Genomic DNA, 17,141 nt, shown 5'->3' with positions numbered 1-17,141 from the left:
TTTTTATCCGTTGTCTCTCGATTTTTGGTATTCCCTTTCACTTTCCTAGTTTTTTTTTTATTTTACTTGGTTTTATGTATTGCTTATTTATTTATTTATTTGGTGCTAGGGATTCAACTCAGGACCCTGAACATGCTAAGCACACACTGTAACACTGAGCTATATATACCCCAGCACTCTACTTTTACATAAGTGTGAAATATTCCATAATAAAATAATTTAATAAAACAAAAACAACAACAACAACTAAAGGAAGTTTTAGGTGGATATGGTGACATAGGCCCATAATTCTAGCTACTCCAGAGGCTGAGGTCTGAGGATTCTGGTGAAGTCCTCCAGTAAGGAAATCTATAAGGCCCTTATCTCCAATTAAGCACACACACACACACACACACACACACACACACACACACACACACACTCTCTCTCTTAGAAGTGCTGCATAGGGAATGTCAGTAGTCATTATGCTCCAGTGTCATAAATGCTGTTACATAGTATCACAGACTAAAAACTGGCAACTTCATAGCCTTTTTCCAGACTGTCTCAAATACTTGATGACATAAATACAAAATACAGTGTATTCCAGTATTCCATAACTGCCCACAACGCCTTAGCCTTATTCTAGATCTCCTCAATTACTTATTGGTATCAGCAGAAAGGGTTTATAAGAGAGTGTCAGGCAGGGTTGGGCGGAAGGCCCACTAGTGTGTAGACTAGAATCACTTTCCCACAAACAACAAAGAAACCACTGGTCAAGAAGAACTAATTCTGCACTTGGCTTTTAACTAAGGTCATTTTAAAATGGTCTTAAACACCCATCTCATTTGCTTTTTTATGCCTGCCAATTTCATGTTGTTATCAAAGTGATTAGTTTGTAGGGATGGTTTATTAGGTAATCTTTCTGTCAATCAAATATCACTAGAGTTTTAGGGCAGAATAAAGGGCACTCAGCAATTTTATAAGGATGGAGAATTTACATTGTTATTGTATTCAAAATAGGTAAAACTCATAAAACTGGAGAATACAAAGATGAATCCATGTAAGTATTATTAAAGTTAGCAAAAGAGTTATTGGACCTTCTTGAATATTTATGGCTTATTTTCTATTAGGAAGAATTCACTTCCAAAGTATGAAGCAACTCTTCATATATTTTTTTGTGCCATTGATTCATATAGGCCCTTAACAATGTGAGAAACATTGTGACGGAGTAAATGTTTGCTTGGAGCTATGTTTACGAAGGTAAATCAGGGCTATCGCAATAGTCCTAAGAATCAAAGATATTTCTACAGGTAAGAATGTATTCACCTTATGCTGTTCTGGAAATCGAGCCACATGTGGTAACTGTATTTTGTAAATAATGGACCAAAGTTTGATAGTTCTTTTTTTCTTCACTTGTATCATGTATGTGTGAATAGATATTGTCTTTTTTTTTTTTTACAATATTACTATTTCTTTGTTGTTTGTGGGAAACTGATTCTAGTCTACACACTAGTGGGCCTTCCGCCCAACCCTTCCTGACACTCTCTTATAAACCCTTTCTGCAGATACCAATAAGTAGAACTAGAATAAGGTTAAGGCGTTATGGGCAGTTATGGAATACTGGAATACACTGTATTTTGTATTTACGTCATCAACATCATTAGATGTTTATGTCATTTAAAGAAGTTTAGGGAAATCTATGTTGTGATTACTTACTATCTGTGTTTATACAGAATAATTATGTAACCCAGCAAAGCATTGGTGGCTCCCACCTATAATCCTAGCTATTCAGGAAGCTAAGATCTGGAAGATCAAGGTTTGAAGCCAGTCTGGGCAGAGGAATCCATCTCCAAAATACCAGTAAAGAGCTAGGCTTAAATTGTGGCTCAAGCTGCAGATTGCCAGCAAAGCAAGTATGAGCTAATTGGTTTCTTTCTAGACATAAATATCAATACAGGAGAAAAAATTCTAACACATAAGAAGAGTTTGATAAACACTCAGCATTATTATCATTAGTAGTATTTCAAGTAGTTTTTACTGGCAAAAGGGGTTTTTAACCTGAAAAGGTTTCTAAAAATTGAAAACTCTTTAATGTATCAAATGAGGTTCATTAATGATTATTGTATGCATTGAAATATCAAACCATTTTAATGTTAAAATATTAATACAATGTGCCTTGAACTGAAAATGTTTGTCTTGCTTCTTTGAGTTTCACCTTGTTGTGGATTTTATAGAACTGAAATGTTGCACAAAACCTTTCCTCAGAAGAACTCTCATACTGACCAAGGGAAAAGAACAAAATAAAAAGAGTCTTCCAATGAGAATAAAAGACCCAAATAGTCCATTAAGCATCCTATACAGCAATCTGAATTTTGAGTTTAGTTTTATTCTGGAACATAAAGTACAAAAAGGAAAAGGACAACAGCATGTGTGTACACATTATTGTGACTAATACAAATCAATAGCCCACAGCCGGAATTTTGTGTTTAGATATTTGAGGAAAGTAGCCTCACATCAGAAACTCTGGGATATAGCCTCAATTATCTTTAAATTCCCCCAAATGCCTACATTTTTTTAAAAAAAGAAAGAAAAAGTATATTTCATTGATTTACAAAGGCCCATATAAATATAGATATGGTCTGACTAGGGAATTGTAAATTCAGTCTCAGGCGGGTTGCATGTTCAGCCTGAAATGAATCTGCAGAGAGAGTAAGAGCCGGAGCGGCTCTAGGGGAAATTTGTTAGAGAGCGTTCTGAAAGTCAGTGCTGCCAGAAAAATAAAAGAGAAGAGTTCAAGAAAAAAAATCATACGACGTTATGTTCAAATGACCACCACCCCATATTAAACAGCAGCATTTTAATTTAATACTTCTTTTATCTGCCCTTCTTTCTGCCTTGTGGATTTAGGAAAAGCAGGTTGGAGCCATTTAGAGTTATGGTTTCATGGATGTAACAGGAAATGGCAACATAGGCTGTCCTGGGTCTTGAAGGCAGAAGAGGAAAACAAAAATTGAGCAGGCTATCTTACTTGTCTCATTTGCCAGGCTCCATCACAACAAAAGTAAATGAGTTGTTTAGTGGAGATCGTTCGGAACAATGTAATAACAGCGTTTGGTCCATAGGCAGTGGGGACAGGGCGACTCCACCCCCGCCCCTTCCAGCATAATGTGGATGATAAGGGTGCGAGGGGACACGCGCATCCTGCTGAATATGAACAACAGATTTGTCAGTGTGTGACAGGCTGACAGCCCAGCTCCCAGCCGCATGTCCACTGTTGTTACATCAGTACCTCGACTAAGTATTCAGCAAAGAGGCAATCTGCTTCCTCCATTCATGGGAGGCAGGTTGCCAGTTCAAAAAAAAAAAGAGAGAGAGAGAGAAAGAAAAAGAAAGAAACAGTATTGGCTTCAGGCTGCAGTGCCACAATGCATTGAAAAGATGCAATGCAAACCTTTGCGTGACCCTCAGGCAACGTATCACAGGCCTTAGAAGTCTAACCTTCCAGCTTGGGTTTGCAAAACAAAGAAGATAAGCCAAAATGAGATCTAGGCTAGCAAAACATCATAATTTCCTCTGTCTAAGTGTCTCCAGAATTGGGTTCTGAAAAATCAGACATGCTCAACCTTGACAACATGAGTAGGGCTGGAATGAAAGTTTGCTCAGTGTTTTGTTTTGTTTTCTCTCAAAGTTATTACAGTGTTTATTTGGGATTGGGGGATGGGAGAGTCTATGTAAATGTGCCAAAATTCAAGGTGAGGACTCAAAGTTTTCATTTTGCTACCTGAGTCATGCTTCACTGATGAAATATTACACAATACAAAGTAATTGTCAGAATGTATTGATTAGGTTTCAGTCTAATCACTATTGAGTCTAATACACATCCGACTATTTTTACTCTGTCAAATGTTGGAAATTTGCAAATTGTCCATTCTCTAGCTCTAAAAATAAATCTACAGAAATGGATTTGAAGATAATCAACGTGACTAAAGAGTTGTATATGTTGTTTTAAAATGCTTAAGGGACTGAATTAAATATTTTGTGTGAAAGAGGGACAAATGAGGAACTGAATTCCTAAAGAAAAGAAATCCAACATGCCCTTGTATGATGAAATATTTTAGTACAGCATCATTTCTTACTTTGAGTGGCCTGGTACAGTATGTATGGGTGGCAATCTCTCCAACAGGTGGCAGAGCTTGGGGGATGGTGCCAAAGAAGTAAGAGCAAACATGATTTACATCCTGGTCTTCAATGGCTCTTTCAAAGACATTATGGCCCGTCAAGCCATTCATAAGCAGTATTTAAGAGTTCCTAAGTACACATTCACACAGGATTCCCTCAGGACTTAGGGGAAGACATTTCAGGTTGTTGGATCAATAATTATCATTCCATTTCATTTCAGGCCACTGTAAAATGAACTAGTGCTGGGATCTTCTAATACCTTTGTTCTGGGATGCAGCAGAGTGGGTTGGGTCTTCGGAAGATTGCATTGACTTTGTTTCCGGTATCGCTGGAGATGCAGGGCCCCATGCACCGACTACATGTACCATTCTGATTCTTATAAACTAGACATCCTTATTAGTCCTTAATGTGATAAGTCACTTGAGTTGTCTAAAGAGGTTTGATAACAAAGCAGTAACAAAATTATATGATAAACCATTTAAATCGGTGTAGAAATTATCTGTTTTTAATGCTAAGACTTAGAATCTTACAACATTGTAGGAGATAAAAATAGTCCTGGTACTCTTTAGGTGAAAATAAAGCCAATTTAAACGAACTCCACATGAAAATTTGATGATTTATAAAATACAAAATTCAGCTACAATGAGCAGGTAAACACATTGAAACTCTCTAAAAGGTAGGAACTATCCCCTGGAGTTATTTTGTGACTATCCACAGCAATTAAACTAATCTCCTAAATGTTTTCTTGCCTCCGCGACTCTGTTTTTTTTTTTTTTTTGCCAGTCGTGGTATTTGAACTCAGGACCTGGATGCTGCCCCTAAGCTTCTTTGTGCTCAAGGCTAGCACTCTACCACTTGAGGCACAGTGCCACTTCTGGCTTTGACAATGGTTTATTGGACATAAGATTCTCACGGACTTTTCTCCCCTGATGGCTTTGAACTGCAAATCCTCAGATCTCAGCTTCCTAAGTAGCTAGGTTTACAAGAGTGAGCCACCTGTATCAGGTCCATGACCCATATTTCACAGTCTTTTTTTTAAGTCAGTGTTATAATTGTTGTTTATCCTTTATCAACTTAAATTTTATCCAAGTAGTTATAAAGGAATTCACATTTTCTATCCTTGTTTTGTTTTTTATCTTACAATTCCATTGTCAAGATTTATAATGTTTATTTTTCTCCAGAGACTATTAGAATTTTCAAGGTGTTTTTTTCTTCCTCCTGAATATTGATTAAAAAAAATGCTAAGAAGCAGAAGCTGAGCTGTTATTATTGTGTAACTTGTTTGTTTGTTTTTTCATTTTAGAACCAAATACAGGTGCAGCCACTTAAGTGAGAGACTCATGCAATGCTATCACTTAAGCTTTGCTGGTGGCAAATCTTTCAATGGAGAAATTCTTTTTTTTTTGTTTTTTTTTGTTTTTTTTTTGGCCAGTCCTGGGCCTTGGACTCAGGGCCTGAGCACTGTCCCTGGCTTCTTCCCGCTCAAGGCTAGCACTCTGCCACTTGAGCCACAGTGCCGCTTCTGGCCGTTTTCTGTATATGTGGTGCTGGGGAATCGAACCTAGGGCCTCATGTATCTGAGGCAGGCACTCTTGCCACTAGGCTATATCCCCAGCCCCCTCAATGGAGAAATTCTGTTTTTATTTTTCTGATTTTATCTGTCCCTTCCTTCTCTCTATATTTTTTCTTTGTATACAGTGATATCTACCTTCATAGTTTCTTCTTCATTTTGCTGGATAACTTAAGTAATTTTCTCCCACCAGTTTCAAGCAATATGATTCACACAGGATTCAAAAGTAGTATGCCTTCTAAGCTAGGGCACATGTAAACGTGTCTTTGCTCTTGCTTTTCTCTTATAGATTTATGGCTATAAGAACTCTAGGTTCAGTTCTTTGTCTAACAGCTTTAACAACAGCATTCCAATGGCTTCTGGCACCCACTCGTTCTGAAAAGTCTGATGCCTATTTGGTTTGTGTTCCTTTGTAGACATAATAGATGTTTTACAGTGATACCACTACCCTTGGATTGTTAGGTAGGAGGAAGTCTTTCTGACTTCTTGCTGAGGATGACCTTGAACCTCAATCCTCCCAATTTTTGCCTCCTGAGTAGCTGAGATGAACAGGCATGGGCCAGTTTGTTTTAGTGTCTTTAGGTTTCATTTGTCTTCTTTTTGGGTCTGTGTGGGTACAAGTGGAAGGCATCAACTAACTTCTGTGCCACTTTTCAATGGTCCTGATCTTGGTGTTTGTTGCATGGTGATCCCAGGGAACAGCATCCTTTCTCCTGGGCTGCAGTTTCTTCTGTGTGATTCCATTTGCCTTTAACATAGGTGGTCCTGAGAGGTTCTGGTCCAGTGAGGATATCCTTTGTTGTTGTTTGCATTTTTGTTATTTTTATTTTTCTTTCTGTCCATTTTAATGGGTTATGAGGTAGGTTCATGGTTTTAGTCTATTACCTGGCATCAGAGGCCAGGGACAATATATTATATTATTTATCTTTTCATTCTGTCTAGAAAGAAATCTTTATTTTTTTCTGACACATATTCTTTTAAATTGCAAATTTTTAGCATTGGATAAAATATATTCCTGAGAGATTACTACTACTAGGCATGAAAACATAATTTTATAATTATACTGGGTCAACTTGTGAGAATGACATAATTCATACACACATACAAATATGTACATAATAATACAGTTTCTAAATAAATGAAATGATAACTACTAAAATTGTAAGAAGAAATAAACAAATTCCTGTTTAGAACTGGAGATTTCAATATGTTCTCTCAAAACATCATTCTAACAAGTAGATAGAATAACATGAATGGTATAAAACAACTGAACAAGAAAATCAACCATAGCTAAAATGTGGAACCAACCCAGATGCTCCTCAGTAGATCAATGGATCAAGAAAATGTGGTATATATACACAATGGAATTCTTTGTTTCTATCAGAGAGAATGACATTGCTCAATTCATAAGGAAATGGAAAGACTTGAAAAAGAATCATACTAAGTTAAGTGAGCCAGACCCAAAGAAACATAGACTCTATGTTTTCCCTCATTGGTAATAATCAGTATACATCTAGGATAGTCCTAGCAGAGGATCACAATAGCTCAATGACTATGGACATATGATCACATAAGATGATGGTAACTGAAATGAACCCCAAGATATGGAAACAAGTGGCTTTTCATTGTTGTCATTATTTTTAACATACTATTTGAAATTATTTCTTTTTTCTTGCATTTTTCTTCCCAACAGTTTAGCTCCTGTTGTACCCTGGGTATTGTATTTATGTTTATCTGAATTAAGGAAGGGAAGGGGAACATCAAAACGGCGAGACAACGGATAAAAGGCAAACCAATGTAACAGTGTTACTTACAAGACAATATGAAATGAACAGTACAACTCAGCAGGGGTGGGGGATTAGGGAAGAGTGAAGGTGAGAGTAAAATGAAGGAGGAGGTAACAAGTTTGATAAGAAATGTACTCACTACTTTATGTATGTAACTGTAACCCCTCTGTACATCACCTTGACAATAAAATTAAATTGAAAAGAAAAAAATCAGCCAACTTGACCTAATTGACATTTACAAAACATTTCACCCAATTACAGCAGACTGCTTAGTCATTTTGAGTATATGCCAAACATATCTCAAATTCTGACCCCATAAGTCTCAATATACATAAAAAAGTTCAAGGCATAAGCATATGTTTCCACCAAAGATTTTTCCAAGTTTTTCATGTTAGTTAATTCCATAATCCTACTTGATCAGATTCATGAGCCCATTAGATGGGCAAAACAATTCTCTTCGGAAGGTTAGTGCAGAACTTACTACATAAGATGTCAACAAAAGAGAATATGCTTCTCAGAAGCACAAGAACTTCCATCAATGTTTGATCCAGAGAATATGAATCTTACACAGACAACAGAAGCATGATACCTTCAGAAGCATGATAGGGATGAAGTTTCTTTTCTTCTTTTTCTCACCTCACCCAACTATTGCTGTTGTCCTGAGTCTTGTCTGTCCCAACTTATGTTGGACAGCCAATGATTTCAAGTGAAGTGATTGCTAGTCTCTGCTCTAGATTTTTACATTTAAGCTGTAATTTTTTTTTTACATTTAGGATTCTCCTGTTTGTTATTATGTCCATGTTACGAAGCTTGAGCCAACCATTAGGAATTAATCATACAAGATACACAGTTGGAAGTGTCACATAGAATTTATCATGAAGTTTATTGCCAGTGGGAAGAAGGTCCAGCAAACCTAAAACTTTATTTTAAAATCACAACTTTCCTCTTCTTTTCATGATCCAGTGTTCCAGAAGAAATACTGAATCTCTGAAAGTAAGAGCAGGGGATAGATTACTATGAAATGGAAGACAAATAGTTTACCATGCTAGAGTTTGGGGGGAACAATTTGTGTACCACTCTTCAATGTTTCTGTGCTACATTTGTACTTTAGTTTAATCTAGAAAACTAGGCATTAAAAGCCTGTTTCTTAACTCCTTAGCTTTAAGGAAGATATTTTGTAAGCCAATATGAATCCTATTTAACTATGCTTAAGAACTCATTTAGAGTTAAGTGGAAAAAGAAAGGCAAAATTGTTTGTGCAGATGTTGAGAAGAAATTCCATTGCAGCCAATCATCATTTAATACCCAGTTTTGACTTCTTGAGCAATGCTTTCTCTAAATCATAAATCAAATGTGTTGGCACTAACAATAATCTCTTAGAATATAAATGAGCTAAGCAAGAATATTAAGACAATAGAAACATTAACATTAAAAAGTCCAACATGATAGCAAAGAAAGGCTAAGGAAATGGGAATGCTATGTTAAATATTTTTTTATGGTTGATGTTAATGCAATCTAGAACAGAGACTATTGTGTAAAAATAAACTAAAATACAGATTGAGGTGAAAATATTCACCCATTTAGTTGTACGCATTCCTGTGTTTGCCATACTAATGCTTTGAAATAAATAAATGGGATTTTTTTGCCATTTAAAATATAGATGCCAAGACCAACCATTTTCTTAAATATGGTTTGTCTTATTCCAAAGACTATGAGAATACCATGCAGATTTTAAACAACTTATATGTACATTTTCCCATCTTTACTTTTGCTCATCTGGCACAACGATATATCCGAGTGGATGCCCCTGAGGTTTCTTTAAGACTCCATAGGAGACAGCTGATTTTGTCACTTCTGTAAAAGAGGTTTCTTTACAATTCGAACACTTAAAGGTTTATTGTTTGTTTCGGCAGTGGTGGGGATCAAACCCAGAGCCTTACCCATGTCTACGTAAGCACTCTATTATCAGTGGTGATGCAATGTATGGTTATATGGCTACCTTCCCAGCCCCAAAGCTTTATTTTTATTTATTAATTAATTTATTTTAGTCAATTAATTGATCAAACAAATTAATTGATTAATTATTTGATAATCAACTATCTATTGGTTTCTTAATTAACATTTTTTTTGAGTGAGGGACTTTTTACATGGTCAAGATATCTTTGAACATATTGTCCTACTATTTCAGCCTCCTGCATTCTGGGATTTACAAGCTATATCACCATAGCTGGCTCCTAAAGCTTTAGATAAACACTTTTTCTAAACTATTTTGTTACATAGCATTTCAATCCTCCCATTCAATCAACATTGGAACACTGGGAAAATAGGAGCACAGAAAGGAGGAAAGTAAGGCTTCTGAAAAGCTGAGATATCACAGTCCATTCTCTGCAGCTATAACAGAATTCCAATTACTGGTTAATTTTCTTTTATTGTCAGTCATGGGGCTTGAACTTAGGGCTAGGTACTATCCTTGAGCTTTTCTACTCAAGGCTAGTGCTCTACCACTTTAAGTCATAGCTCCAACTCCAGGTTTACTCACAGTTCCAGAAGCTGAGAAGATCAAGATAACTCAATTAGCCAAAATATGGAAACAACCCAGATGCCCCACTACAGATGAATGGATACAAAAAAATGTGGTACCTATACACAATGGAATACTACATAGCAATTAGAAATGATAAAATATTGGTACTCACAGGGAAATGGTCAGAACTTGAACAAATAATGTTGACTGAGACAAGCCTAGAACACAGAGAACAAAGGGGCATGGCCTCCTTGATATATGACTGTTAGGGTGGAGGTAGGGTCAGTAGGTCTGCAAAACAACAAACTTCGTGTCAAATGGTATTTCCACAGGTTTGGGTCAGCGACTTTACATTATGTATCTAAAACCAAACAACTACTAAACATAGAAAGGTCTAGAATAGACCTATCAGTGGATCACAATAGCTCAACAGCTATGTACACATGATCATATAAGATGAGGATAAGCAAAAATAACTCCAAGAGAAGGACACAGGAGGATTCTATTGTTGTCGTTATGTGTAATGTTCTAGGTGAATTTCCTTTGGCGTACCCTATGTGGTTACTATATATGATTTTGGTACACTGGGTATTATATATATATATGCCTACCTGATCTAAGGAAGGGAAAGAAAAACGAGGGTGTAAGATCACAAGAAATGTACTCACTGCCTTATTTGTAACTGTACCTCTTTTACATAACACCTTGTCAACAAAATTTAATAAAATTAAAAAATATATATATAAGAGATAACTCCCCTCTCTCTGGCGAGGACCTTTCTACTGATAAGCCACAGGATCACAAGATTACATGGGATCTCAGAGCCTCATAGGGCAAGAGAGAGAGAGAGACAGACAGACAGACAGACAGACAGACAGACAGAGACAGAGAGCAAGACAGAGAGAGAGAGAGAGAGACAGAAAGAGACAGAGAGACAGAGAAAGGATGCAGGGAGAAGACACTGAAGTCAATACTGTTAAAGCAATCCACTTCACAGTAACTTCTGTGATACCTTCATTAATATACATTATGAGCCCATGAGCTGTTCATCTCTAAATTTCCCAGTTCTTGATACTGCTACTTTAGTAATGAAGTTTCAATGTGAGTTTTGGAGAGGCATTCAACCATCACATCCATGCTATCCAGTGTGTGTGTGTGTGTGTGTGTGTGTGTGTGTGTGTGTGTGTAGTCTAGGATTTATGCAGAAGAGAATAGCTGCTGTTTCTAGTAGATCATGATGCACTTTGAAACCTGACTTTTACCTTCCCTTAGAAGTCACAAAAGACAGGAGATAAGCAGTTAGTGGCTTACTCTCAGCCATCTTGATATTGATAGGGTTTATGCAGACTTAGAGACCCCAAATCCTTCTCACCCAGTTTTAACCAGAAGTTTATCAATTGTTGTTTATGTTGAATATGTTAACATTGCCATGGTTAGTCAATATTCTACAAAAGTGATCCCAGTCATCACAGACAGACAAGTTGCTAAGAAATGATCAACTTAAGGAGGCAGTTAGTTGCAGTTTTTCAGATTTACAAACTTTAATGGAGCTCCAGCTGCCAAACAGGAGAGAATGGAAGCTCCCACATAAAGAACACTATTTGATCGTTTCATTTTATGGCAATGCGTCTAGCATAGGAAAGAATGAAAATAACCCTATGCCTATCCTAGCAGAGCAGGTTAAGACAGGATTTAAATCCTGTACCCTATCACTTATTGGGTGTCAGGATGGTTCCTGATGTTGGAATTTCTTCATTACCTTGCCCTCCTGAGCTACAGAATTGCATGACACAAACATGTTGATCCCTTCCCTTATACTAATTCTCCCTTTAAGACTAAGCCTTTCCACACTTAGCTTTGGTTCTATTTTTATTCCTATTATTACAGTGGTCTTTTGGCTACCAGCTGCTTCTTTTCAGCATTTATGAGGATTTAGCAGTTATTTCTTTTATTTCAGTGGTAGGGAGTCCAAAGTTCAACTCTAGCAAGGGGTCCATCACACTGAATTTTTGTGGATGGATTATGCATGAGGCAGGCCCACACCTTGGCTCTGATTTCAGCTTTATAGGCTTCCTCTTGCCTCAGAACCTGTGGAAAGTTGCTTTCTCTATACCTCCCAGAGTGGGTATATGGAGAGGGAGAGAGCAAGGCTTTAGGCTAAATTACCAAATCCTGTATTTGTCCACCAGCAGGCAATAAGTGAAGAAGCTTAAACATCGCATTCCTACTGTCTGAAGCCTGCAGACCCTGCAATCAAACACAGAGACCATATTCTGAAACAATTGCATCGGATGACAGTTTATTATGGAAAGAGTCAGTCTTCCTAAGGAAGCTTGCCAATAAAAACAAAGTGGAAAAACGAGATCTCTTCATAATTTCTACTTCACAAATTGTAATTTTGTAGGTGATAGCTGAGCTATTCAGATTTTACAGACTACGCTGGATAGATAGGGACACATTGACTCACACAGGCCCCAAGATGGAGAAAAGCTTGCAGGCATCCAGAAAGCTTCAGCAGAGATGGGCCACTTTCTCTGAGCCCATTTGAGTCTGCCCAGCGACTGCCTCTAACAGCACACTGACAACCTCTGAAGATTGAGTTAAACACAAGGTCCAAACAGCAGTCAGGACTAATGGGCTCCCTCTTATTTTGGTGTTAGAGTTGGGATTTATCATCCTGCAGAACGATTTTATAGACACCCCTGAGTCAATCCTTTATTTCTAAATCAGAACACAATCACCAGGTAGGTTTGACACCAGGTAAACTTTTGTAAAATGCCAGCTGGCCTCACTAAGAAATTACATTCGCCAGAAGGAATGTGAGTTACTTTTTCCTGTCACCTCTGGCAAACGCCTTGTTTACAGAGTTCTGTGAACTTTCCTCCCAGTGAAGAAATTTGGCCAAGGGGAGCCTGGGTGAAATATTTGCTTGAAAGCAATATTTTCTCTAAAATAAAACTGTACAGTCATTCTGACTTTGGACATGAAAACAATGTTTCCTTGGCGTTCTCCAAAAATCTGAGGAAATTTTAAACATCTTTTTTTTTTTGAGTGCCCCGGATCAAATCTAGGGCCTTATGCATAGTTGGAAAGCACTGTGTCATTGAGCTACATCATCACCAGCCCTAACATCACTCGTTTTTGCATGTAGTCATTGGGCCTATAGAACTTATTTGCTTGCTTATTTGTTTTAAATTATCTTAAAGTAGTTGTACAAAAGGATTTTAACTCAACATATACATTTATGAATATAACCCATCTTAACCAGTGTCACCCTTTCTATTGTTCGATGACTCAAGGACAATGGCAGTCTAGCAAATGTGTGTGTGTGTTTGTTTTATGTGTGTTTGAGAAAGAGGGAGAGGGAGGAAGGAAAAGGCCACTTTTTATTCATTGCTTTATTCAGTTAAATTATGATTATGGGCTATTTGTTATTATGCAATTTGATTTATGGTTCAAGGAACCTAAAATATAGCTAGAGATAGGAAGGTAGATAAAATGTAAAGAAAAGGAAAATAATTAGATAAAAAAGAAAGTGATTGCTCTTCTAAAGAAAGTGGAAATAGTATTTTCACACTGTTGGTAAGTGCCTAGAAAAATGTAAATGAAGTCTCAGACTGGTGGAAAGAAGTGAGATTTAATCCAATTTCAAATAGACAAAACTATTGAAAAAAATCCACTTTGCTACAAAGGGACAGTCCAGAAAATGGGAACCAATGCTTGCACATTTGAAAGTTCTCATTGAGTTAAATGATGAAGAGATTTCTGATAAGAATTAGAAAATATCTCAGATATATGGGTTTGGATGCATTGATAGCATTCTTCTACTGTGATCAACACTCATGAGTTCTCTAAGGGATTATAAACAAGTTCAGATCAAGAGTTAAATTCGATTACTTTGGAGAGGCTGCCATGGACCTTACATCTTAGCTCATTATTGATTGATCTTGTCAGCTATTGACAGGAAAGAGCAATATAGTTTTTGTTTTCCATCCAATATATTGGCATTTGATTAGATTTATCTTTAAGTAGTTGTACAAAGGAGTTGCCATTTAACAAAGCTGTTTATGAGTACAGCATATCTTGATTATTTTGATAAGTGGCACCCCTTTTAACATTCTCTCTCATTCCTCTCTTACCCACTCCTTCCACCACGCATCTTAATTTTATAGGACTGCATTTTCCCAATTTAAAAAGAAAATGGCATTCGAGTAAGGTTGGTATTCATCAGCATGCAACACTACACTGTGTCAACTATGTAGAGCTTCAATTTGCATTGAGATGGGTTTCTACTCTCATTGACTAGAGCCAGTAACAGTCTGCTGAGGGGCTATTTGAATACCATTCATGAATTTGTGTTGGATGGCTCCAAGGAGATGCTAAGGAAGTCTCTTGTGGGAAGTGAGTACTAGATAAAATCGTCACCAATACTTTCAGTGATCTCAGTGACTATATGATAGATACTCCACAAATACCAACAAGTGGTATTTAATTTGATAATAGGAGGTGGGCAGCTTATGCATTGGCAGAATATGACTATCATGGATTGAATTTTACTCTCTGAGCTGCTTGCTAACCTAGCCTATCTACCTATGTGGTGCTTAGGTTTTTGTTTTGTTTTGTTTTTCGGTCCTGGGGCTTGAACTCTGGGCTTCTGTGCTGTCCCTGAGCTCTTCAGCTCAAGGCTAGTGCTCTACCACTTTGAACCACAGTGCCACTTCCTGTTTTCTGGTGGTTAATTGGAGATAAGAGTTTCATTGGCTTTCCTGCCTGTGCTGGCTTTGAATTTCGATCCTCAGATGTCAGCCTCCTCAGTAGCTATGATTACTGGCATAACCCACCAGTGACTGTCTCGCTTAGTTTTTTTCACAGCTGTAAAAGTCCGATTAAAGAATGGGCCCAGAGAAAACCATGGCCAAACCCTATGCTTCCCATCAACAAAAATGGACAAGAACTCCATGTTAGTATAACAAGCACTGAAACAGCTTTCCTGGCCCTAGTTACTGCCAAATGTGATGTGTGCTTGGAGAGAGGCAATCAGAATCTTTGGTGTGTTAGAGCATTCTACCTACCATTACTTCCAGAGCTGGCTCAGATTACTGACTTCAACCAAGTCAGCCAGCTCACCAAGGACTATAGTAAAATCAAGGTAGGATTTCTTTTTATCTCCTTTGATTGGCTTAATGTTTTCCATTAAAATAGATCTGTTTCTGTTTCATATAACCCAGCTCCAATTTCCTTTTAATATTTAAACCAACCAATATATACTCTTCCTATTTTAAAACAAAGGGAATTCTTGGGAGAAACCTATTTCTTCTAGATTTTTGTGTCCTTAAAATATTCTTGGGGTTATTAAATCCTCTTTCTGGCTACTGTTTAGCAAACTACACTATTCATTGCTTATATTTTCCTTAAAGTCAATCCCTTTAGCCTTTAATCATTTGTCTTGACTTTTCTCTGAACCCATTCCAATTCTTCAAATTGCATATGGAGTGAAGGGCACTGACCCTGGACCCCAGTTCTTTAAAAGAAAAACCATCATTTTCTTCTTTATTGTTCTGGGAAATCATGCTTGGGCTTTGGTCCAAGGCTAGATTGTCAAGTTCATGTTACTTTGTGTCTATGAACAGGAGTCTGGCATGCTACGAGACACATATCAAGAGGTATTACCAAACGTGAGTTGCGTGGCGCTCACAAATTTCGAATTTGTTGTAATTACAAAATGGGCTGCATTGTTCTATGCCTGTATTTTCAAAGTGATTAATCCCGGTCAGGTTATACACACAAAATTAAAGTAATAAAACATTTCAAGTCCTTTGATATGATACAGTTTGTTTACAAAGAACGATTTTAATATTAGTTCCAACAGCTGATTTTATATGATTTAATGGTTTTTAATGTTAAGTTATGCTGCTTATAATAAATTACCTGCAAACAATAACATTGAATATATTTAAGCATTAAATAATTTGGACTTTCTGCTAATTTAGGAGTGGGATTTGTGCCAATTAGTGTGCATCAGAGATATATATCATCTAATATTATGAACCAGAAATGTTGAAGAGATCTGGTCACAGTTGCCTTTGAAGTTCACTGGGAAATGATGTACAGCACCCCAGTACAGAGGAGTTACTCAGAATTATCCTTTTTTTTTTCCTGCTAAAGCTGTGCATTTTGAAAATCTGGACACGGAAACCAGTGAGTTTTCTAAACTGGTAAAGGATGGACAAGTATTTTTTTTTTTTAAATATGGAACGCTTCACGAATTAGCGTGTCATCCTTGTGCAGGGGCCATGCTAATCTTCTCTGTATCGTTCCAATTTTAGTATATGTGCTGCCGAAGCGGGCACAGGATGGACAAGTTTTGAGTCTTCATCTTTTAACCCTTGGCCAGCTCTTCTTTCACTACAGCTCACCCCCTTACCCTCCCCCCGATTCTAAAGGGAAACAAGCTATTGGATCTCAAGTTGCTTTGTGTATCTTTGCTCATTCTTCCTCATTAGCAAGGGAGTTCTGATACTCTTGGGTTGGAAGCTAGTGGTAAGCTGGATGCATGAACAATTGCTGGTCACTGTGAGTGAATGCCATCTTTGCCTCAGTGGCAGCTGTCCAGTCTCTCAGCTACCAGCAATAGGTTCACTCACTCCAGTGTATGATAGAGAGAGAGAGAGAGTGTTCACCCACTCCAGTATATGATAGAGAGAGAAAGAGAGAGAGAGAGAGAGAGAGAGAGAGAGAGAGAGAGAGAGAGAGAGAGAGAGAGAGAGAGAACGCCACAAGATGGGACAGACAGAAGGATATAGCTTCAAATTATATTTCCCAACATTGTTCTGCTATTTTTTTTCTTCCACTTCTATGGCTTGAACTCAGGCCCGGGCACTGTTTCTGAGCTTCTTGTGCTCAAGGCTAGCACTCTAGCACTTGAGCCACAGCACCACTTCTGGCTTTTTCTGTTTATGTGGTACTGAGGAAGCCAACCCAGGGCTTCATAGATGCTAGGCAAGCACTCTACCACTAAGTCACATTCCAAGTCCCTGCTCTGCTATTTTTGAATGTCAAAGTGACTCAGTGAAAAACAGCATATGATATATATATATATATA

At 37.5% G+C, this 17,141-nt stretch overlaps 1 non-coding gene across 1 annotated transcript; it reads right to left on the bottom strand.

Annotated features, from left to right (window-relative positions):
* Nucleotides 1-16,282: 16,282 nt before the first annotated feature.
* LOC125360314 lies at nt 16,283-16,389 on the bottom strand. Its single transcript, XR_007212704.1, has one exon. It is a non-coding gene; the product is annotated as a U6 spliceosomal RNA (small nuclear RNA).
* Between the last annotated feature and the right edge of the window lie 752 nt (nt 16,390-17,141).

The sequence above is a fragment of the Perognathus longimembris genome, chromosome 11 (assembly GCF_023159225.1).
Source record: "Perognathus longimembris pacificus isolate PPM17 chromosome 11, ASM2315922v1, whole genome shotgun sequence".
Taxonomy (NCBI): Eukaryota; Metazoa; Chordata; class Mammalia; order Rodentia; family Heteromyidae; genus Perognathus; species Perognathus longimembris.
The sequence above is the reverse complement of the archived record's forward strand: the minus strand, read 5'-3'. Positions and strand labels throughout refer to the sequence as shown.